General features: G+C 47.0%; 1 long non-coding RNA gene across 1 annotated transcript; it reads right to left on the reverse strand.

Annotated features, from left to right (window-relative positions):
* Positions 1-2470: 2470 nt before the first annotated feature.
* LOC121282982 lies at positions 2471-14898 on the reverse strand. The gene is made up of 3 exons (XR_005944158.1): positions 14854-14898; positions 8350-8484; positions 2471-2901 (listed from the first exon to the last, which is right to left on the reverse strand). It is a non-coding gene; the product is annotated as an uncharacterized LOC121282982 (long non-coding RNA).
* Positions 14899-15740: the final 842 nt, after the last annotated feature.

Genomic DNA, 15740 nt, shown 5'->3' on the forward strand with positions numbered 1-15740 from the left:
CCAGATCCCAGACAGTCTTCAAAAGAGAATTCATCTGATGTGTAGTAGTGGACACACATACCATAAATATGCTTAAGATGATTGTTCAGTGGGAGGAGTTCACATTTAAGCTTGGAGTTTGCCATGCCATGTGGAACATCCTAGAAAGAGTGACATTCAGGAGATATCTGTGGCAATAAGCAACAAGAAGAGATACTAAGAACATTGAGGGTTTCCACTGTTCCAGGCACTCTGACATTAGATTCTGACAGAAGAGTATCACAGAGTTATAGAAACTTAGAATCATTACAGCACAGAAAAAGGCCATTCGGTCCTGTCATGTCTATGCTGGCTCTCTGTAACAGCAACTCAGCTAGTCTCATTCCCCTGTAGACCTGCAGTTTCTTTCTCTTCAGGTGCTCATCAAATTCCGTTTTGAAAGTCATCACTGAATCTGCCTCCACCACATTCTCAGGCAGTGCATTCCAGATCCTAATCACTTGCTGCGTAAAAGGGTATTTCCTCATGTTGCCATTGGTTCTTTTTCCTGTCACCTGATATCAGTGTCCTCTAGTTCTCAACCCGTCCATCAATGGGAATATTTTCTCTCCATTCCTTCTAGATCATTATTATGACACAGCCAATGGTAAAGGATGAGTTGTTCAAATCCCAGGGGGGAAATTGAAACAACTGTCATAATCTATTTTTGCAATTTGTAATTTTGAGATGCAGACTTTGAATTCAGCAGGAATAAGACAACCGAGTCTCATGATTTCATATGAAACTAAATTAAACATTTATTAATGTAGCAACAAATTAAACACATGGCTACAAATTACTACTATAATAGCTTTTAAACAAATCCCCAAATTAATCACTCCCAGGCAAATCTTAACCAAGGCAACAATAACCCATAGACTTTAAACAGACACCAGGCAAAATACATTTGACCTTACAAATTCAAAATGAAGCTCCTTTCAGGAAGTTCTGGAGAAGTGTCATACGGACTCAAAATGTTAACTCTGTCTTCCACTCCATAGATGCTGTCAGACCTGCTGAGTTTTTCCAGCAGTTTTTGTTTTTGTTTCAGATTTCACCTTCCGCATTATTTTGCTTTTATCTTAGTGTTTAATTGACTGCCACCTCTCTTCCAGGAATGCCTACCTTGAAGAAGTACTGCTCTTCTCTCCAACAGGATTTCCACTTGTCTCTTTTGCCCCTGTTCACCTTCATTGCTTTCCAATTCCCTCCTGGTGTTTACTAAAACTCGCTTTCACAGCCATATTTCCTTCCTCAGTGACTGTCTCCGTCGATGACTTATCCCCTGTGGATTCCAACTGAAATTCCATACCTCATGTTTTGAATCCACCCAGGATTACAGGTATCTTTGGGACATATAATGCTCCTCAGACTGTTCTCGCCGTATCCTGAGATCCACACAGTGCCATACACCACTATATAAACACACTCGACCTCTCCCTCCAGCAGCACCGACTCACCCTATCTCTAAGCTGTCCTTGCTCCCAATTTCATTCTTCGTCTCATCCGACGCCTTAACAAGAAACTTTGTCTCTTTCTTTCAGTTGCTAAGGAACGCAAGCTCCAACAACTCATTGATACCAACACTCATCTAGGACCCTCCACCTCTTCCCATCCCTCTGACCCCATCCTGTCTTCTAATCCCAGCCCTTGCTGCGTATTCACCATACACTCTGACCTTCCCCTCTCTGATGCTGAACGTTCAGTGCTCAGCAAAGGACTCAATTTCATACCCTTATGCCCTCACCTCAATGAATTCTGGGCTCGGCATGATGCTGGACTCTTCTTCTGCTGCCTTTGTCTCCGTGCTCACTTCTTTGGGCAGGAGTCTTCCCCCCGTTCAACGGATCCTTTCACCCCAGTTCTGAAGAAGAGTCATACAGAATCAACACGTTAGCTCTGTCTTTCTCTCCACAGATCCTGTCAGGCCTGCTGAGATTTTCCAGCAATTTTTGTTTCAGATTTCCAGCATCCGCAGTATTTTGCTTTTAACTTTTCAATCTAGTTCCTTTGCAGACAGTTGTAGACTGACAGGCTGGTTAGATGTTAAATGCTTCTACCTTATACACACAAACTCCTTTCTTTATAGACCTAGCTTTCCCTTTGAATGTAAATTTTCCATTGTATCATTTGAACTTCAGCTTTTCTAACAATAAAACCCCTTTCAAAGCACCAATTTTATTAATTAGCTGAAAAAAATAAACACACTGTTTGGCTTCTTTTTGCTAGGTGCAAAATTTTGCCCACGGTCTTGAAAGTTTTATTCAACAAATGCGAATGAACATTTTACTTTACTGTTCTCCTTACTATTCACCCAATTAAGATCTCAAACGTACTACACATCAAAGCACCCAGACTAGCTGGCTTTAATCCAATTAAGACACACACCTATACACAGCCCCCCACTAGAATTCTATTTTAAAAAATAATTTCCAAGAACATTATACACGTTAATATCTCTTTGTGACAATTATTCATGATTTTAAACATTACTATCAAATTTCCTCTTCTCAATCTTCTCTACTTCATCCCTAGAAACGCTCTCGTAAATCTTTTCTGCATCTTCTCTAAAGTCTTCACGACCTTCTTAAAGTGTGCTGTCCGGTTGAGACTGAACCAATACTTTCTACAGCTTTATCATAGCTTCCTTGCTTTTGAGCTCTTATGGCCCAGATTTCCATCCCCGGGTCGAGAGCACGGAGTGGGATGATGTCCTGGCTAAGCGAACCCGGACTGTATAAATGCTCCCCCACAGGCGGGATCTTCAGTCAGGGGGCGGGAGCGGGAGCGGGGTAGTGGCAGCAGGCTGAAACAAGTGTCAGGGCGGGCAATCCCAGAACGAATTCACTGCCTGCCGGGACCGAAGTCAGTCTGGGCATGAAGCTGTGTTTAAAGAAATAAAAATTAATAATAAAACAACAAAAAAATCTTTCTAGACCCCACCCCTCACCTCCCCATGCCAATCCATGCTAACCTATGCTAACCCATGCACCCCACCCACCACCCCCTCCTCCCCCCATGGCCCACGCCCTTATTCCAACTTAATCCCCTTTACCCAGCCCCATTGCCCCCATTCCTGCCATGACAACTGAGGGCCAATTCATATCAACCTACTCCCCCCATCATCGTTTTTCCCTACCCCCTCCACGCCAATTTATCGAGCATCCTTGACAGGTCTGACACTTTCTGGATAGCTTTGGCAGACTTGACAGCTGGGCAGCTCCTTATCATTTCCTTGACAGCTGGACAGTTGTTGGACAGCTGGACATCTCCTGGTCAGCTGACTATCCTCTCAACAGTTGGACACCTCTTAGAAGGTTGGACATCTCATGGACATATGGACATCTCCTGGACAGTTGGCCACCTCCATGATAGCTGGACAGCTCTTTTACAGCTGGACAGTGTCACAACAGCCAACACAATGTTGGAGTGAGGACGACACACAACTTGCAATTAACCATGGACATACTGAACTGTTTAAAGAGGGCCTGTGTTTTTTAAAGGAATAGAAGAAATACCCAGATCAAAGAATGGCTGGTACAATTAAGAGACCCTTCTGGAAAATCCCTATGTGAATTATACAGACAGACATATCCCGAAGGGTTGCTTGGAATTTCTTTTTTTTAAAATTCATTCATGGGCCGTGAGCTTCACTGACTGGGCCAGCATTAATTGCCCATCCCTAGTTGCCCTTGGGAAGGTGGTGGTGAGCTGTCTTCTTGAACTGCTGCACTCGATGTGGTGTAGGCATACCCACAAAGCTGTTAGGGAGAGAGTTCCAGGATTTTAACCCAGCAACAGTAAAGAAACGGCGATACATTTCCAAGTCAGGATGGTGAGTGACTTGGAGGGGAACTTCCAGGTGGTGGTGTTCCCACTTATCTGCTGTCCTTATACTTCCAGATGGTAGTGGTCATGGGTTTAGAAGGTGCTGTCTAAGGAGCTTTGGTGAATTCCTGCAGTGCATTTGTAGATGGTACACACTGCCTCTACTGTGCGTAGGTGGTGGAGGGAGTGAATGTTTGTTGATGTGGTGCCAATCAAGCGGGCTGCTTTGTCCTGGACGGTGTCAAGCTTCTTCAGTATTGTGGGAGCTGCACTCATCCAGGCAAGTGGGACGTATTCCATCATATTCCTGACTTGTGCCTTGTAGATGGTGGACAGGCTTTGGGGAGTCAGGAAGCGGGTTACTCATTGCATGATTCCTCGCCCCTGACTTGCTCTTGTAGCCACAGTATTTACATGGCTAGTCCAGTTCAGTTTCTGGTCAATGGTAACCCCCAGAATGTTGATAGTGGGGGATTCAGTGATGGTAATGCCATTGAACATCAAGGGGCAATGGTTATATTCTCGCTTGTTGGAGGTGGCCATTGCCTGGCACTTGTGTGGAGTGAATGTTACTTGCCACTTGTCAGCCCAAGCCTGGATATTGTCCAGGTCTTGCTGCATTTGGACATAGGCTGCTTCAGTATCTGAGGAGTCGCCAATGCTGCTGAATATTGTACAATCATCAGCGAACATCCCCACTTCTGACCTTATGTTTGAAGGAGGTCATTGATGAAGCAGCTGAAGATGGTCGGGCCTGGGGCTCTAACCCGAGGAACTCCTGCAGTGATGTCCTGGAGCTAAGATGACTGACCTCCAACAACCACAACTATCTTCCTTTGTGCTAGATATGACTCTGACCAGTGGAGAGTTTCCCCCCTGATTCCCACTGACTCCAGTTTTGCTAGGGCTCCTTGATGCCACACTTGGTCAAATGCTGCCTTGATGTCAAGGGCAGTCATTCTCACCTCACCTCAGGAGTTCAGCTCTTTTGTCCATGTTTGAACCAAGGCTATAACGAGGTCAGAAGCTGAGTGGTCCTGACGGAACGCAAACTGGGCATCAGTGAGTAGGTTATTGCTAAGCAAGTGACGTTTGATAGCACTGTTGATGACCCCTTCTATTATTTTACTGATGATCGAGAGTAGATTGATGTGGTGATAATTGGCCGGGTTTGATTTGTCCTGTTTTTTGTGTACAGGGCATGCCAGGGCAATTCTCCAAATAGCCGGGTAGGTGCCAGTGTTGTAGCTGTACTGGTACAATTTGACTAGGGGCACAGCAAGTTCTGGAGCTCAAGTCTTCAGTACTATTGCTGGAATGTTGTCAGGGCCCATAGCCTTTGCAATATCCCGTGCCTTCAGACATTTCTTGATATCACATGGAGTGAATTGAATTGGCTAAAGATTGGCATCTGTAATGTTGGGGACCTCCGAAGGAGGCCGAGATGGATCTTCCACTTGACACTTCTGGCTGAAGATTGTTGCAATTGCTTCAGCCTTATATTTTGCACTGCAACATTGAGGATGGGATATTTGTAGAGCCTCCTCCTCCAGTGAGTTGTTTAATTGTCCACCACCATTCACGACTGGATGTGGCAGGACTGCAGAGCTTGGATCTGATCCATTGGTTGTGGGATTGCTTAGCTCTGTCTATCACTTGCTGCTTATTCTGTTTGGCACACAAGTAGTCCTGTTTGATAGCTTCACTAGGTTGACACCTCAGTTTTAGGTATGCCTGGTGCTGCTCCTGGCATGCCCTCCTGCACTCTTCATTGAACCCTGGCTTAATGGTAATGGTAGCATGGGGGATATGCTGGGCCATAAGACCATAAGACATAGGAGCATAAATTAGGCCAATTGGCCCATCGAGTCTGCTCATGAGGTTACAGATTGTGATCGAGTACAATTCTGCTGCTGCTGATGGCTCACAGCGCCTCATAGATGCCCAGTCTTGAGTTGCTAGATATGCTTGAAATCTATCCCATTTAGCATGGTGGTTGTGCCACACAACACAATGGACGGCATCCTGAATGTGAAGGCGGGACTTCATCTCCACGAAGACTGTGCTGTGGTCACCCCTACTGATACTTTCATGAGCAGATGCATCTGCGGCATCTGGAGGTAGATGGGAGGTTACAATGTACTACCATCTACACCTCATGGTCAAGAAATATTTGTATATTTCTTTTAACTTTGATTTGGACTCTTAACTTTCCTTTCTGAGCTGTGTGAATGCATGTTGCATCTTCAATTGTTATTTTTCCTTGGACTTTAGTGACCAATAAAATTACTCTTTCTTTGACTCAAGAAAACCTGGTTTGATTGGCTCCTTGTTGATCAGTAAATATATTCAGACTGGAAAATGTATCCGCGGTGGGGGGCGGGGGGAGGAAGAATTTTAAGCAAAGCTTTGTTGCGACCAACCTAGAGGGTTGATAAAATGGGGAGCCAGCTTATTCCTCCTCACCCGGTCATAACAGCAGTTCCAATGAATTGCATGTAAAAAGTACATAATGATCTACACTTTTAATAACCCTAAAGGATGCCTTAACACTCCCAAAGGTGTCCCAGACCCTATCCAAAGGGGTACCCTGCCTATTCATAAGAATCCACCAAGTTCAGGCCTTCTCCTGCCTGTTTTAATCTGCACACCCCAGATTCCTCACTCCTGTTCTCCCAAAATCCCACTTCAGCAGAGGCAGCTGGTGATTTATATGGCCAGCTGCATCCGCAGACTGCACATGCATGGACCCCAGCCCAACTCCAGTCCCAGTCCCGCAAAGATGGGAAATGCTGGGTTCGGGAGAGGGACTTAGAAATTTCAGCCATTTTTGGGATTTATGCTACCAAGGAGAGGCTCTTCTTCATGGCAAAAATCCGGGCCTATGCCTTTAAAAAGCTCAGGTTCCTGTGTGCCTTTTTACCAAGCATCACAACTTTTCCTGGCACCTTCATTGATTTGTGCATAAATATCCCACAGGTCTGGCAAATGGAAGTCCTATGGTGCAGTGGGCTGTGTCACTGCCTCTGAGCCAGAAGCACTGGATTCAAGACCCACTCCAGGACTTGATGGCCCAGCAAGGTGCATTCAAAATGCAGCCAAACAGGTTGAGTGTCAACATTTTTAAAATTCATTCATGGAATGTGGGCATCACTGGCTAGGCCAGCATTTATTGCCTGTCCCTAAATTGCCCTAGAGAAGGTGCTGGTGAGCTGCCTTCTTGAACCACTACAGTCCATGTGGTGTAGTTGCATACACAGTGCTGTTAGGGAGAGTTCCAGGATTTTGACCCAGCGACAGTGAAGGAACAATGATATATTTCCAAGTCAGGGCGGTGAGTGACTTGGAGGGGAACTTCCAGGTGGTGGTATTCTGCTGTGTCTGCTTACTTTGTCCTTCTACATGGCAGTGGTTGTGGGTTTGGAAGGTAATGTCTAAGGAGCCTTGGTGAGTTTCTGCAGTGCATTTTCTGATGTTACACTCTGCTCCTATTGCACATCAGTGGTGGAGGGAGTAAATGTTTGTGGATGGGGCGCCAATCTAGCGGACTTTGTCCTGGATGGTGCCAAGCTTCTTGTGTGTTGTCGGAGCTGCATTCGTCTAGGCCCCCTGATTCCCATTGACTACTGTTTTGTTAGGGTCCCTTGATGTCTCACTCGGTCAGATGTTGCCATGATATCAAGGGCAGTCACTCTCACCTCACCTCTGGGTTCAGCTCTTTTGTCCATGTTTGAACCAAGGCTGTAATGAGGTCAGAAGCTGAGTGGCCCTGGCGGAACCCAAACTGAGCTTCAGTGAGCAGGCTATTGCTAACGCTTGATGACCACTCCCATCACTTAGCTGATGATCAAGAGTAGACTGATGGGGTGGTAATTTCCCTGGCTAGGACCAATTTATGATTGTCAGTCAGGCTCGCAATGTGGTGCATTTGCGAGTACTGGAAGCTACATATATTAATGCACAAGGCCCTGCTCTTTGCATGCAGAAAGAGCAGTACACATATTGCGCCTGGTTCAGCTAAACAAAATAAGTGACAGCCATGTGCTGACTCATTCCTCAGGGCAATGCCTCAACCAGTCAGGGTCAAGCTGCCTAGTTTAAATTTCAAACAATATTTGGCAGTTAACTGTCAGTCATCATCGCTGGTGTATTCCCCATGGCAATGCCTCTACCAGAGTCCACTTACCAACCAATCAGCACTATCTCCACATACAGTATAAATTGTTGTTTTCCCCTTATTTGGTATTCTTGTGAAGTGTCCTGATATGTGCAAGATGAAAAGTTTCAATGTGTCTCTTTTTTCAGCAGTACTCAAGTTCTGTGCTACCAAATAACTATTTGTAAAGAGAACTATAGAAACAGAGCACATGTTTTGTCTGCCTCATGCACCAATTGATGTGGGAAAGTCTCTAAATCAGCGGAAATACATGTACCCCCAGGTCTCTCTGTTCCAGCAACCCCTTTAGAATTGCAACCTCTTATTTCTCTCCTCATTCTTCTTACCAAAATCGATCGCTTCACTGCTGGCTGCGAGTGTCAGATCAAGGCTTCTTCATTAGTGCTGTGTTGTTTCTCTCACTGCTGGGCTGGGCTGCTGTGTCTGGGCAGCTGGCAAGGAAGGAGGCAGTTCTTGGTTATCTGAAAGCGGGAAATCAGAAGGGGAAGGTTGGATCGAGGGAAGTAGGGTGGGTGTCAGAAGCAAGAGGTCACACCATCAGCAGCCTGGCCATCATGCCAGATAGTAGGATGAGGGCGTGTTAGATACTGAGAAAGGGACATAAGGCAGAAACGTTCTCAATGCTCTCACGACATCTACCCACCATGCCACCAGTCACTTGTGCTGCCACTGGCACTAGCTGCCACATGCTTGGCTTGAGCCAGCTTCATGATGTTGAGAGAAAGCTTCTTCGAATGGTGCAGGGAAGCTAGTGCCCTGCTCCCTTCTGTTATGTATCAGCTTTCCCTGCAAGGGAGAGGGTAGAAGGTCGGTGATTGTTGACTACTGTATTTGGGTGGTGTCATCCATAGCTCAATGCTGGAGATTTGTGTACACAATGTGAGGTGGGTGTGAGGCTGGCAGCATTGGGAGGTGTGTGAGGATGAGGTGGAGTATCTGGATATTAGCCCTGAGTCCTGAGTGCCATTATGGATATGCCAGGCAATGAGGTTACAGATTGTGTTCGAGTATAATTCTGCTGCTGCTGATGGCCCACAGCGCATCATAGATGCCCAGTCTTAACTTGCTAGATCTGTTCGAAATTTATCCCATTTAGCACGGTGGTGGTGCCACAAAACATGATAGAGGCCTCAATGTGAAGGCGGGACTTTGTGTCCACAATGACTCTGCAGTGGTCACTTCTACTGATACTGTCATGGACAGATGCATCTGCGGCAGGCAGGTTGGTGAGGATAAGTATGTTTTTCCCTCACTACCTGCCGCAGACCCAGTTATATGATTTAGGACTCGGTCAGTAGTGGTGCTGCCGAGCCACTCTTGGTGATGGACATTGAAGTACCTCAACCAGAGAGCATTCTGCGCCCTTGCCACCGAGTGCTTCCTCCCAGCAATGTTCAACATGGAGGAGCACTGATTCATCAGCTGAGGGAGAGCAGTATGTAGTAACCAGCAGGAGGTTTCATTGCCTATGTTTGACCTGATGCCCATAAGACTTCATGGGGTCTGGAGTCGATGTTGAGGACTCCCTGGCCAACCCCTGACTATATCACTGTGCCGCCACCTCTGCTGGGTCTGTCCTGCCGGTCAGACAGGAAATACCCAGGGATGATGATGCCGGAGTCTGGCACATTATCTGTAAGGTATGATTCCATGAGAATGACTATGTCAGCTGTTGCTTGACTAGTCTGTGAGACAGCTCTCCCAATTCAGCCTTAGCCCCCAGATGTTAGTAAGGAAGACTCTGCAGGGTCAAAAGGGCCGCAGTCGTTTCCAGTGCCTAGGTCGGTGCTGGGTGGTCTGTCCCGTTTCATTCCTTTTTTTGGGTCTTTGTAAAACTGACTGGCTTAGAGGGCATTTAAGAGTCAACCTCATTGCTGTGTTACACGTAGGCCAGGCCAGGACAGCAGGTTTCCTTCCGTAAAGGACATTAGTGAACCAGATGGGTTTTTACAACAGTCAATGGTTCCATTCCAGGTTTTGATTGAATTCAGTTCCCAACATCTAGACATGGCAAGATTCAAACCTGGGACTCCGGAACATTATCCTGGGCATCTAGATCACTAGTTCAGCAGCAATACCACTACGCCATCGCCTCCCCCTTAATGACTTAAGTACACACTTGGTCTCTCTGCTCCTGCACACCCTGTAGAATAGTATCTTTTATTTTATACTGTCTCTCCATGTTCTTTGTACAGAAGTGTATTACCTCACACTTCTCCACATTGAACTTCATCTGCCACCTCTCAGCTCACTCCACATTCTCCGTGCCTCAACGTTTGTGACAAAAGCCCTTTTGTTATAAGACAGATTCTTGCTGCCATCCTTTGGTAGTTTTCACAGAATCACATAGTGCTGAAGAGGCCCTTTGGCCCATCAAGTCTGCACTGACACATGAGAAACACCTGACATGCCTACCTTATTCTATTTACCAGCACTTGGCCCATAGTCTTGAATGTTATGATGTGTCAAGTGCTCATCCAGGTACTTTTTAAAGGATGTGAGGCAACCCGCCTCCACCACCCTCCCAGACAGCACATTCCAGGCCATCACCACCCTCTGGGTAAAAAAAGTTTCTCCTCACATCGCCCTAAATCTCCTGCCCCTCACCTTGAACTATTGTCCCCTTGTGACTGACTCTTCAACTAAGGAGAACAGCTGCTCCCTATCCACCCTGTCCATGTCCCTCATAATCTTGTACACCTTGATCAGGTCGCTCCTCAGCCTTCTCTGCTACAATGGAAACAACCTAAGTCTATCCAACCACTCTTCATAACTTAAATGTTTCATCCCAGGCAACATCCTGGTGAATCTCCTCTGCACACGCTCCAGAGCAATCACATCCTTCCTATAAAGTGGCAACCAGAACTGCATGCAGTACTCCAGTGTGGCCTCACCGAGGTTCTATAGAACTTCAACATGACCTCTCTACTTTTGTAATCTATACCTCGATTGATAAAGGTAAGTGTCCCATATGTCTTTTTCACCAACCCACTAACATGCCCCTCAGCCTTCAGAGATCTATGGATACACACGCCAAGGTCCCTTTGTTCCTCAGAACTTCTTGGTGTCATGCAGTTCATTGAATACTTCCTTGTCAAATTATTTCTTCCAAAGCGTATCACCTCACACTTTTCAGGGTTAAATTCCATCTGCCACTTATCTTCCCATTTGACCATCCCATCTATATCTTCCTGTAGCCCAAGACACTCAACTGCACTGTTAACCACCCGACCAATCTTTGTGTCATCCGCAAACTTACTAATCCTACCCCCTACATAGTCATCTATGTCATTTATATAAATGACGAATAATAGGGGGCCCAGCAGAGATCCCTGTGGTACACCACTGGATACTGGCTTCCAGCCACTAAAGCTTCCTTCTGTCATCACCCTCTGTCTCCTACAACTAAGCCAATTTTGAATCCACCTCATCAAATTACCCTGTATCCCATGTGCATTTGCCTTCTTCATAAGTCTCCTATTTGGGACCTTGTCAAAGGCTTTGTTGAAATCCATATAAACTACATCAACTGCACTACCCTCATCCACACACCTGGTCACCTCCTCAAAAAATCCAATCAAATTTGTTAGGCGTGACGTCCCTCTGACAAAGCCATGCTGACTATCCCTGATCAAACCTTGTCTTCCAAGTGGAGGTAGATTCTCTCCTTCAGAATTTTCTCCAATAGTTTCCCTACCACTGATGTGAGACTCACTGGTCTGTCGTTCCCTGGCTTATCTCTACAACCCTTCTTAAATAGTGGAACCACATTAGCTGTTCTCCAGTCCTCTGGCACCTCCCCCGTGGCCAGAGAGGAATTGAAAATTTGGATCAGAGTCCCTGCGATCTCCTCCCTTGCCTCCCTCAGCAGTCTGGGGCACAAATCATCCCGACCTAGAGATTTGTCCACTTTTAAGCCTGCCAACACCTCCAATACCTTGTCACTCCATATGTCAATTGCTCAAGAATCTCACAGTCTCTCTCCCCAAGTTCGTTAACTTCATCCTCATTCTCTTAGGTGAAGACGGATGTGAAGTATTCATTCAACGCTCTACTGATGGCCTCTGGCTCCACCCATAGATTGCCCCCTTGGTCCCTAATGGGCCCTACTCTTTCCCTGATTATCCTCTTCCCATTGATATACTTATAGAATATCTTGTGATTCTCCCTGCTTTTACCAGTTTTCCAGGAAATTGATCCTTTGTTCTGTCCTGTTTCTCGTTTGGTGAAGTTTGCTTCAACGTTTGTTAAGACACCTCAAGTGCGTTATTTCTCAGTGCTTGTTCTCAGAAAGCATTCATATTCTCTAATAGAGGTGGCATTTGTCATATGAATTCCTTGTAATCTTTAGGAAACTAGATTAACAGATGGGCAGTTCTTCCTCTTATATGGTAGAGCATAGACTTTTATTAGAGAAAACAGGCAAGAGACTATTGTTTGTTTTCAAGTTACATCAATGGTTAACTGCTTTCTCATGTCCTGGTGTATTTATCTGGAGATGTACTTGTGGGATTTGGAAAACAGTGTACTCCATACGTCTGCCATTAAGGTTTCTTATTTCATAGTTTTGTACCATGCGATATGTAAAACTCATGTACAGCTTCTTCCCACAAAGAAACCATGTGTAGATGTGCACCGCAGCAATGAGGGGAATTGCTACTCTCTGTCTTACGCTGTTACCTCTTGTGCTAAGGAGTAGTCAAAGCAACCTGTGTGTAAGAGCCAGACAACTTTCCAAACTAAGATAAAAGCAAAATACTGTGGATGCTGCAAATCTGAAACAAAAACAAAAATTGCTGGAAAAAGCTCAGCAGGTCTGACAGCATCTGTGGAGAGTAAGACAGAGATAATGTTTTGAGTCCGCATGATTCTTCTGTCCTGAAGAAGAGTCATATGGACTCGAAAGGTTAACTTTGTCTTTCTCTCCACAGATGCTGACAGACCTGCTGAGTTTTTCCAGCACTTATTTCTGTTTCAACTTTCCAAACTTCCTGACTTGTGAGCAAAACAGACACCTGCTTGAAACCCCACACCTGCCCTCAGTGGCATTTAAATGAAGCCCATAACTGAATATGGCTCTGGCCTCAAGCCAACACTGACTGGCATGTGGGGCCTTTGCTTTTGCGTGCAAATAAATTTCTTGATCATATGTGCAGCAGGTGAGGACTTGACAGATATTTTCAGCAGTATTCTCGCCACAGGCTTCAGGGAGCCCGAACTGTGTGAAGAAAAGTTACTCAGCTGTAATTTTCCATGGATTGGCCAATTAGTGGCCAGGAGGCAAGCTCATGATCCATTTAAGGATGGCAGACAGGCTCTCGAAACAGGAGGGCCAATCAGAGCCCCTCCAGACCGCTTTACAGGTAAGTGAGGGAGATGGCTCCTCAAAATGGAGGCATCCACTCTGCAACATTTTTTAATTGATAAATAAAGCCCTCAACAGTCAGGCCACCATTGTGGGGGAATACCCCTTCAAAGGGCAGCCTGGGGCAGCAACTGAACCCTGATAGGTAAGGAGGGCCTCTGAGCCTGCCTGGAAAACTGGTTGCTTGGCTGGGTGGCTACCTCAAGGCAAGTGGGCTGTTCCCTGAGGACGCTTCTTGGGACCTTCAGGCTGAGTGTAGAAAGGTAACCCTGTTGCCCCGCACCACTCATCAGCCCCCCCACCCAGACCCCACCACCAACCACCCCCCCACTCTTCCCCCCACCACCCCCCCCCTCCCCCGCCACCCCTTCTGAAAAAAATGGCCCAGGGACAGGATGGAGCTGGAGAATTGTCACACTGCCACTGGCATGAAATTCTGCGTCCGCCCATCTCAATGTCCTCCTCTATTAGGGCCTAAAAAGATAACCACTTTGGGTGGAATTTAAAGCCCTCGAGAGTGGGTTGGGAGCTGGGGAGAGGCATACAATGGGGTACAAAGGCTGCCGCTTTCCTGACTCCCTTTAAGAGCCAAGAGTGGCCTTCCCATCCAGAGGCCAATTGAAGCATTCAAGGGACCAATTAAGGGTCATTTAAGGGTTTTATTCCACTGTTGCTGGTATTCAACTAGCAGTGTGGGGGTGGGGGGGCATGCCATATGGGCAAGCCATCAAGTAAACCACGGCAGGCACGCCTGTGGCCTAGTGGGGGCGGTTGGGCACCCAGTGTTCAATCTGCCAGTAGCAAGGGCCGCCCTCACAGAAAGAAAATTCCCTGCCACTCGCAGCCATTTCCGCTGAGGCCTACCTGACTGTATAAAGACAAAAAAAAAACTGCGGATGCTGGACATCCAAAACAAAAACAGAATTACCTGGAAAAACTCAGCAGGTCTGGCAGCATCGGCGGAGACGAGAAGAGTTGACGTCTCGAGTCCTCGTGACCCTTCGACAGAACTGATGTTTCTTTACAAGGAGAGGGGTGAAATATAAGCTGGTTTAAGGTGGGGGGGGGGGGGGGAGAGAAGTGGAGGGGGGGTGGTGTGGTTGTAGGGACAAGCAAGCAGTGATAGGAGCAGATCATCAAAAGATGTCACAGACAACAGAACAAAAGAACACGGAGGTGTTGAGGGTGGTGATATGATCTAAACGAACGTGCTAATTAAGAATGGATGGTAGGGCACTCAAGGTGCAGCTCTAGTGGGGGGGGGGGGGGGTGGGGTGGAAAGACTAACAGGGCATAAAAGGTATAGATTTAAAAATAATGGAAAATAGGTGGGAAAAGTAAAATCTCTATAAATTATTGGTTAAAAAAAACAAAAGGAAGGGGGAAGAAACAGAAAGGGGTGGGGGGGGGGGGTGGTCCCGGCGATCACACATCCCTCCCCACCCCCACCCCCACCCCCACTTACCTTTATTCCGGGGGCTGCAGCCACGTTCCTCTTCCTCGGTCCCCACCACAATGGCGGCAGCGGCCAGCCCGGCCTGTTGTGACGCAGCCGATGCTGGAAAAACCCTGTCGGCCGCTTGATTGGCCAACAGGTTTTGAAGGTGGGAAATTACGTGACGCCTGCAGGACCCCTCGCCCCGCCCCGCCCCGCCCCGGGAACCGTGATGACAGCCAGCAAACTGCCTGATTGGAATTGGGATCGGGATCGGGATCGGGATCGAACCCCACCCCCCCCCCCCCTCCACCCTCTCCCAGCTTGAAGGTCCTCCTGGAGATAACTGCTCGCTTGCCAGTGGATGGGCCCCCATCGCCACAACTTTTTTTTTTTTTAATCAATTTTCCCGCCCCTTCGGTGTCCCGTCCGTCTGCCCACGTTCAATCGCTTTCCGTGTTTGATTTGATTAGTCTGGCCACTGATCTACGCTCTGCGCTCGATTGGTTAACCCTGGGTGTGTGTATGTGTGTGTGTGTGTGTGTGTGGGGAGGGGGGTGGTCTTGGGGGTTGGGGGCTGGGGGGCAACGTTAACAGACAACCCGCAGAAGCTACTAGAAGCTGAGCTGGGGGTTGGGGGAGGGGAGGGGAGGGGAGGGGGATAAGCATGGGGGCAGATGTTCTTGTGATTGCAGAGGTATTTGGAAGCTATTGTAAGTAAACCTGCTGCGCACTTAGAAACGAGTATCATCTCTGCATTGCTCTGAGGCCTCTAACAAAATGGCGAATGCCTGACACTGGCATGAAAATTAAATGCTGTGCGGTTGCTGGAAACCTGAAAACAAAAACCCAAGTGCTGGGGAAAAACAAACAAAAAAAAAAACCCACCTCAGCAGGTCTGGCAGCATCTGTGGAGA

Source organism: Carcharodon carcharias, chromosome 10, assembly GCF_017639515.1.
Source record: "Carcharodon carcharias isolate sCarCar2 chromosome 10, sCarCar2.pri, whole genome shotgun sequence".
Classification (NCBI taxonomy): Eukaryota; Metazoa; Chordata; class Chondrichthyes; order Lamniformes; family Lamnidae; genus Carcharodon; species Carcharodon carcharias.